Raw genomic sequence first — 9,929 nt, forward strand, 5'->3', positions numbered from 1 at the left:
ACAAAAAGAATCTACTAAATGCTTACACCTCTCATCACCTCCCATGTCTGTGGCATTTATTGTTGGTTGGTCATTTCAGTCACGTCCGACTCTTCATGACCCCAATTGGGGTTTTCTCGACAAAAATCACTAGAATCATTTGCCATTTCCTTCTCCAGCTCATTTTACAGATGAGGAAACTGAGGCAAATCAGGTTACGTGACTTGCCTGGGTTCAGACAACTCAGCTCTGCACCTGGTACTTTATCCACTCTGCCATCTAACTGCCCTCTAACCCCAAGGGTTAGAGAATGCAAATATTATCCGCATTTTACAGATAGTCATATGAATCTCAGAGAAATTAAACGATCTGCCCTAAGTCACACAGATGATGTCAGAGCAGAAAAAGCTAGAGTGGTCTTGTTTGGGTCATATAATCACTCTGTGTGAGAGGCAGAAGACCTGAGTTCAAGCAGGTCTTCCTGACTTAGGAATCAGTTCTTTACCCACTATACCACACCACCTCTCCTATGTGAGGAGATTTCACATAATAGGGACAAAACAGGTTTTTAATCTCTGCCTTGGTGGAGTCACAACTGGTTCCTGGGCAGAATATGAGAGACAGATATGGACATGAAATCTGGAGAGAAAGAGAAAAGGAAAAGGGGTCACATCCAACCCTTTCCCCTTGAGTTACGGGACGCTTTTGGATGGCAAGCCAGCCACGCCTGATAGAGCTGGAGTCTGCAGCTCTGGTGGGCCAGTCATTGTGTCCCATATGTGCCCAGGCTTACAGCTCTGTGCTGATTAAGCAGCCCCAGAAGTGGAAACGAGTGAATTCACAGCCTCCCTGCACTAGGAAACAGGTGATGGAAAGCCTGCTGCTTATTTTAATTCCCTCTTATTTGCCTTCTATTCTATTTTAAGAAAATGTCCTTTGACTTGCTGTGTTATCACATGTCTGGGTCTGGCTGGTCAAAGAGGGAAGATTCAGGAGAAAAGGAGAGCTTGGGAGCAGTGATTTTGAATAGATGATGAACCCAACAGGGTGTAAGAATATGAGTGTAGCAACAGGCATATGAGATAAACAGAGATAGAGAGACAGAGATAAGAGACAGAGAAGGGAAGGCAAGGCGAGGGGAAATTAGAGCCATTTTCCATTTTGGATACAAGAAAATTGAAAATCCAGAAAGTTTTAAGCAGTCTCTTCTTGGCTCAAAGGTAAACAAGCAGAATGACCTGGATGCCCTGGTGCTCTGCTAACAGTCCATATCATATATGGTCCAAGGGAATAATCATCCATCTTGAATGAACATCATCTTCACAGGACTTTGCTTTATGGAGCAGGAAAGTATCATCACTTCCGTTTTACAGATAGATTTAATACCTGCCCTTAATAATAATATCATCATCAAATTAACATTTATGTAGTACCTACTGTGTGCTAGACACTGCGCTGAGCATTCGACAATTATTCTCTTATTCAATCCTCACAACAATCCTGAAAGGTAGACATTATTATTATCCCCGTGAGGAAGATAGAGGTTAAGTGATTTGTCCAGGATCACACATCTAGGAAGATGTTAAGGTCAAATTTGAACTCAGGCTCAGTACTCTCTATCCACTGCATCACCTTGGCAACTTGTTCACTTGTTCTCTCAGTATGGAACTTAGTAGAATGGGATATTTAAAAACAAGAAGGTGGGGAATGGATAAAGCAGCAGCCCTGAAGTCAGGAGGTCCTGAGTTCAAATCTGACATCAGACACTTAACACTTCCTAGCTGTGTGACCCTGGGCAAGTCACTTAATCCCAATTGCCTCAGCAAAAAAACAAAATAAAACAAAACAAAATCAAGAAGGTGAAGTGGAAAGAGAGAATGAGTTAAGAGTCCAGCAGAAAATAACAGCCTCTCAAATCCCAGTTAACAGGAGCATCACTAATCAGCAATAACCCCGCTTTAGATGGAATCTGCTGAATAGGCCATAGGAAAGTTTCCAGCCCTATAGGATGAAAGCTGTTACATCTTCTAAGATTATCACACACACACACACACACACACACACACACACACACACACACACACACACACACACACACCCTTCATCTGGGTTTCACATAGTACTGGCTATAGACACTTTAGAAAGCACAGGTACAATCTAGCGCACACTCAACTCAGTATGTACATTCTTACCAACACATACAAGCCCAGCTCTCTGCCTGCACAGATTCATAAATAGAGAAACTCATCTGTTTTTACCTAGGTATACATGAGCAAGGAGATTTACAAACATAAGTGTATATGATTATTCAAACGTATTCAAACATCAAACAAGACTATTAAGAGATAGGTAAAGAAGAAGTAACAACCTCATTGTACTTTGCCTTGATCATACTATGGGGGAGATGGTGGAGAGTAGGGGGATACCAATGGAATACACAGGTTGCCCACCCATCATCCCTTGTTCTTACCATTGGACCACTCTGGGTTTTTTTGCTTGTCATATAATTCCTTCAAGACATCCTTTGCTCCTGTTCTTGAGATTTCCTCACAGGTTATCAGATGTAGCCCATTCATACCCAACCTGTATCTCTCCATTGCTCTCTGAGAGGTGTTCATCTTTAGTTCTTCAAAGGTAGGGGTGTTCATCCACGCAGCTATATGGCAGCATTAGTAAATCATTTGTAGAAAAATAGGTCTCGGGGCAGTTAGGTGGCCCGGTGGATAGAACATCAGCTCTGGAGTCAGGAGACCCTGAATTCAAATCTGACCTCAGACACTTGACACTTAACTTCTATTGCCTTGCCAAAAAAGAAGGAAGAAAAGGAAAAGATAGTTTTTTGGGTAGTGGGAAGCTTGTGGTCAATAGCAGTTTGTAATTTATTGAAAGCAATCTAGCCCAAAGTTTCTGAGACTGGGTCACAGCCCCATGTGAGGTCACAAAATTATGATTTATTACCAGTAAATGTTTGATTTGTATATCTATTTTATATACCTATGTACCCAGGGTCACATAAACATCTCTCAAGTGAAAAGGGGTCATTGGTGAAAAAGCCCTGATCTAGCCCACTTTCCTCCTGCCTTTCCACTGTGAACCCCAGCTCATTATGTATCTATCCTATCCTAGATATATATATTAACAATCATGTAACAATCTTATTGACCAGTTTGGTTAGTGCTTGGTCAAGTATTTTATCTGGGCCTGACACTTTGATCTAATCAAGATCTAATCAACTTATCAATCATTTACTTAATTAATGATGTGATTGCTCTTCTTCAAAACTTAAGTTGTTCATTTTGCTTACCAGAAGCAAATCTGTGGTTTAGGCATTCATGGCCTTTGACAATCTGGAGTTCTGCTTGGTCTTGGAGGGCAAAAGTAGGGATGAGAGAGAGAAAGAGAGAGAGAGAGAGAGAGAGAGAGAGAGAGAGAGAGAGAGAGAGAGAGAGAGAGAGAGAGAGAGAGAGAGAGAAGAGAAGAGAAGAGAAGAGAAGAGAAGAGAAGAGAAGAGAAGAGAAGAGAAGAGAAGAGAAGAGAAGAGAAGAGAAGAGAAGAGAAGAGAAGAGAAGAGAAGAGAAGAGAAGAGAAGAGAAGAGAGAGAGAAAGAGACAAGAGAAGAAGAAGGAGGAGGAGGAGGAGGAGGAGGAGGAGGAGGAGGAAGAAGAGGAGAAGGAGGAGGAGGAGGAAGAGGAGGAGGAGGAAGAGGAGGAGGAGGAGGAGGAGGAAGAGGAGGAGGAGGAGGAGGAGGAGGAGGGAGAGGGCTCCATAGTGGAACATTTAGACCTTATATGAAGATGAGCTTCCTAAAAATGAGAACTTTTCCCAAGTGAAATGGTATGTGTTGGTAAGAATGCACATATAGAGCTAATCAAAGAAGTTTTCAATCAGAAGTTTTCAAGCAAAGCTGAAATGACCGCTTTCCAGGGATATGGTAGAGATTTTTTTTCAGCTGCAGATTACATCTTCCTGAGGTTCCTTCAAATTCTGACATTTTTTCAAACGTAGACTAAGAAATTAGTATGGATTTGCAAATATATACATACTATGTATATGTGTGGGCAGAGAAGAGGTATAGTGCATAGAATGGTATACCTAGAATCAGGACAATCATTGTGAGTTCAAATCCAGCCTCAGACACTTCCCAGCTGTATGACCCTGGACAAGAAACTTAACCTTTTTGCCTCAGTTTCCTCATCTGTAAAATGAGCTAGAATAGGAAAGGGCAAACCACTCCAATGTTTTTGCCAAGAAAATCCATATAGGGACATGAAGAATCAGACATGATTGAAATGACCAAGAACAACCACAAATATATCTATATACACACAAATGCGTAATACTGTTTATATGCACACATATTTACTAATGTACATATGTGTATATATATATATGCTATATATACTTATATACAAATATATACACATGCAATTTATATATATAGATATAGATATACACACACACTGTATATATTTGTATATTCAAGTATGTACAAATCGATCCATTTGTACCACACACACACACACACACACACACACACACACAAGCATTTTTGGCCATGTCTGTATTAATACCAGCATGAGAGTTGCCAAAGCATATTTGAGTTCAGAATGGGCTGCTTTCCCCCTCTCTGTCGGAGATTCCTCCCTAATGGTCGTTCTCAGCCTCACCCTATAGGGGCCCATATGCCATCACTGGATGATGGGAAGTTGCCAATGACCCAATATCTCGGAGATCTTGCCCCACAGTCTATCTTGCTGGTGTTATTCCCAGAAAGGCCTGACTCATCTCTCTGATATCAATATTTCAGATATTCTTGTACTATCCTATTACCATATCAGCAGGAGCCCCACGTACGGTTGTCCCTATGACCTCCGGGCTGAAGTCCTGGATATTCCCTGGAAATAAGAGTGTTAGATCGGAAATTAGTGGAGGCAGCCGAGGATGGGAGTGGGGTGACAGGCTCTAGAAATAGGGCAAGCCAGCTGCCTCAAGCCTGAAATTCCCACTGGAAACAATAGGAGACCAAACTTCACCTGGAGTCCAGGTGAAAGGCACATCTGGGATTGGTTGGGGAAGCCTGAGGCCAGAGGGATTGAAACAAACCTATCTTGGTTCTTCCTCCATCCCAGCCCAGCTCACATGCCTGGTACTCAATGAATCAGCCCCACACAAAAAGGGGACAAACATCTTTTCCTATTCACCTACCTGCTTCACTATCAGTTCTCTTGGGCAGGATAAATACAGCTGGATCCCTCTACTATGGACCAGCTGCTAACATGGAGAGCTAAAAAAAGGAGGGGACATAGAATCTTTGTTTCTTTCCCCCATCTCAAAACATGGAGTGTGGCTGGGAAGAAAAAGCAATAACTGGAACAACATGCGTGAGTGGAAACTAAATCAGATTTGAGTTCAAATCCTTACTCTGCCACCCAATAACTGTGATTTTAGGAAGTCACTTATTTCTCTTCTTTAAAATGAGGGAGTTGCATTAGATCACCTCTAAGGTCCCTTCTGAACCAATGATCACTAAAAAATCGATCATTTGTCCTTTGTCCAGGGAGCACAGTGCCTCTGAGGCCCGCTTCCTTCCTTGCATCTGCTCCTTACACACAGCTGACCTGAGGAGAAAAGCCAGGTGATCTAGAACAAAAAGTCATGTCTTTGACAATCTAGGGCAATCTAGAACAGGGTGATCTAGAACAGAAAGACACATCTTTGGGGGCATGATCTGATTGCCCCAAAAGATGTGTCTTTCTGTTCTAGATCACCCTGTAGTAAATAGAACTAGTAAATAGTAAAATAAATAGAACACTGATCTTGGAACTCATTTTCCTGAATTCAAATATGGCCTCAGACTGCCTCAGACCAAGACTGATTGTGTGACACTGGGTGAGACACTTAACCCTGTTTGCCTCTGTTTCTCAAATGTAAAATGAGCTAGAGAAGGAAATGGCAAAACGCTCAAGTGTTTTTATCAGGAAAACCCCAAAATGGGGCCACAAAAAATCAAACTAAATGATTGAACAGTACCAATAAATGCTTGTTGATTGATTATCAAGTTTGTATATAAAATAAGGCTAGGAAGCATAATTAGGATCCTGGGTCAAAGAGTAAAGGTCCCAAAAGATCCTAACATCTTAAAATATTGGATCAAATCTAATAGATGGAATTTAATAGGAATAAGAGGAAGGGAAGAAGCATTTATTATTCACCCACTGTATAGGTGTGCTAAGCCCCTTACAAATATGTCATTTTGATCCTCACAATAATCTTGGAAGATAGGTGCTATTATAATACCCATTTTTACACTTGAGAAAACTGAAGCAGGCAGAAGTAAAAATGACTTGTCCAGAGCGACTCAGCTAGGGAGTGGTTGAGGGCCAGATGTGGATTCAAATCTTTCTAATCCCAGGCCAGCCAGCAATCTATCCACCACACTACCTTTGTTGTTGTTACTAGACAGGTAGTTCAGTAGATAGAGTGCTAGGCTTAGAATCAAAATGACTCATCTTCATGCATTAAAATCCAGCCTCAATATGCTTAAGGCTCTTTGCCTCAGTTTCCTCATCTGTAAAATGAACTAGAAAAGGAAATGGCAAACTATTCCAGTATTTTTGTCGAGAATCCTAAAAGAGATCACCAAGAATTAGACACTACTGAACAACAATACTTTCAGATTCAAAAATTTAATTTCGTAAATATGCTGTGGATCCAAGGTTACAAGGAGTCATTTTTAAAAATTAAAGGACTTGAGGTTTTTTGAATGCTGTGAACTCAATGCAAGAGGTCAATATGATGGAATCTTAAGATACATCCAGAATGGAATTGTGTCCAAACAAGGAGAATCCCTCTTCATTCTGCCCTGGTCAGATCACATCTAGATAACTATGATCAGTGCTAGGTGCCCCAATGTGAGAAGGATAATTGATAAATTGTACAATAAGGAAATCTACAATACAATAAGGATAAATCTACAATAAGGAAGTCCCCTTTTCCCTCTTAGTCCCAGAGAGCAGAAATAGAAGAAATGGGAGGGGAAGATGGGAGAACATTTCTGCTCAATATCAAGAAAACCTTCCTCATAATTAGAACTGTTCAGAAGTGAAAGGAGCAGTCTTTCTGTTCTAGATCGCCCCAAAATGCATGTTTTTCTGTTCCAGATTTCCCTGTTCCAGACCATGATGTTCTAGATTGCCCCCCAAAGACATGCTTTTCTGTTCTAGATCACTGTGATCTCCCTTGTGGGCTCCCCCTTACTAGAGAAAGTTAAGGCTAGGGCACATAGTAGGTGCTTAACAAATATTTCTTGAATGCAAAAATGACTACTTGTCAGAATGATCATAAAGGAGTTTGATCAGACACGAGAAAAACTACCTGGCTTCTGAAATGCCTTCCAACTCTGAGTCTGAGGGATTCTGAAATTCTCATTCCTTGGACAGTCAGACACAAGTAGATTTGTAAAAATTAAATTGAATTCATTCCTTCTAAATATGTTTATCTCTTTTCTCCCACCCTAGCTCCTGACCCCACCTCCTCATTTTCCTCCTTTGTCCCCTTTGCTATCTTTTTTTTCGTCCATTCCCCCCTCTGATGTCTCAGCTGGGACAACTCTTCTACTACATACAAGAAAAGGCTTCACAACAGTCAATTAAGAGATGGTATATGGGGCTGTTCTATGGCAAACAATTCTTTTCCGGTTAACCCCAATGAAGACCCAGCCTCTTATCTCCTGCTTCCCTGGAAACAGGGAAAAACACCAGCTGTAGATTCTCCCACAGTCTCTGCCAACAGTTTCCTCCTGTCACCAGTCCAACCTGACAAAAGCTCGCCCTGATTAGGGGAGGGGGGACTGAGACACTAAGATACAAGGAGACCTGTCCGGAATCCACTGGCACTTGCACCCATAGCCAGAGCCTTGTCCCACTTTTACCACCAGTTTCCTGCGTGGTCTTGGGCAAGTCACTTTATCTCTCTGAGCCTCAGTTTCCTCATCTGTAAAATTCAACGTCCTCTAAAGTCCCTTCGAATCAATTCTGTGATTAGTGTCTATGATGGTTTTTGTGATTCTGAGATTGCTCTTTGGAGGAACCCTTGCATTCAGCTCTAACTCAGCTCGCTCTCCTAGGGATGGGGCTGAAAACTAAGGGGAGGGGGGATAGAAAATATGCACATCCCTATTTCAATGCAGAATACAGTGTATTGCTCTCCACTCTTCCCCTGGGAGCCATCTGCATGGAAGACACTTTGCTGCCCCCATGTGGCTCTGAGATGCAATTTCCCGTAAAATTTCCAAAAATTCCCCAGGCTGCTCTGTTACTGTTAAAAAGGCTGGTTCTGGGGAACACTGATGATCTCCCTTGCTGGGGTCCTCCAGAGCAGACCCTTTATACAAAGGTCACAGACAGTTTCTGAAAGCCTATCGAAAAAGAAAGAATCAGGGGTCCTTAATCCATCATTAGCAATCTAGGGGACTTTAGCCAAGTGGAATTGCTGAATACAGCAAGCATTTATTAAGCAGCTGCTGTGTACCGAGCCCTACTTTTGATGCTGGGAATAGACAGATAGTCACAAATAGCCTCTGACTTCTCCACTCTCAGAGTCATGGATAAGAGAATCAGAAGGGGTAAACTGAGCCTGATTAGGGGACGTGGAGAAGAAATAGTTGGAGGACAATTATATAAAAGGAAACATGGGAAGGTCAGAAAATCACAGAATGTGACTTGGAAGGGAACTCCATGGCCATCTAGTTCAACCAATAGCAGAAAAGAACCCCCATCATAAAATACTCAATGATCAAATAATTAATCCATGAATATCTATTAATCATTTACTGTGGCAAGTGATGATCGAAGACCTCCAAGAAGTTCTCCATCCTAGGAAGATCCATGATTATCTAGTCCAACAACTAAAAGCAGAAAAGGACCTTCTTTATAAAATATCAGATAATTAATCAATTATTCTATAATTATTTATTAATCACCCATTACAGCAAGTGATCATCTATTTGATGACCTTCAAAGGGGGACAACCCTCTGCCTGTCCATTCCACATTTCAGCTCTCATTTATTAAGATATTTTTTCCTGAAATAATCCAAAATCGGCCTCTTTATACTTTAATCTATCAAATAAACAAGGTTTTATCAAGTGCCCACTATGTGCCAGTCACCTAATAATATTCTTGGTTCTGTCGTTTGGAACCAAAGAAAACCAGTCTATTCTCTCCTCCTGTTATGAAACTTGAAAACAATTGTCACATTGTTCCTGAGCCTTTTCTTCTCCAGGATGAAAGTTCTCAGTTCCTTCCAGCAGGCTTCGTAGGCTATGATCTCAGTGTGGTGTAGAATATAGGATTTGATGTCAGGAGGTCACAAGTAGGAGTCTACAAGTTTTCTCGTCAACAGAATGGGATTTTTGGACCAGATAATCTCAAAGAGCTTTTAAAGCAAAATCCTGCGATACTCTGGTAAAAGGAAGGATAAGATAAGGGGAAAGGGCCCGGAGAAATGTGGGAAAAACCATTATTAATGCCACATTAGTGATGAAAGTATGAAGGGGGTGGGGACTAGACTATGAAGGAAAGTAGGAATTTCCACAGATTTATGATGAGGGAGTCTATTCTAGAAGCAGGGGCTAATGAGATCAAAGGTCTAGAGATGGGAGAAATGGAGATAAGAATAGGACCTTCTTGAGGCAGCTGGGTGGTGCAGTGGATGGAGCACCAATCCTGAAGTCAGGAGGACCTGAATTCAAATCTGGTCTCAGACACTTAACACTTCCTGGATGTGGGACCCTGGGCAAGTCACTTAACCCCAATTGCCTCAGGGAAAAAAAAAAAGAATAGGGCCTTCTGGCCCCAAGAGTATAAAAACTGGGGGTTGTTGAGATAAAACTGAAAAGATAGGTTGTAGCTAAATTATAGAGGCATTTAATGGCAGATTTGAGAGAATCTA

The sequence above is a fragment of the Sminthopsis crassicaudata genome, chromosome 1 (genome assembly GCF_048593235.1).
Source record: "Sminthopsis crassicaudata isolate SCR6 chromosome 1, ASM4859323v1, whole genome shotgun sequence".
Classification (NCBI taxonomy): Eukaryota; Metazoa; Chordata; class Mammalia; order Dasyuromorphia; family Dasyuridae; genus Sminthopsis; species Sminthopsis crassicaudata.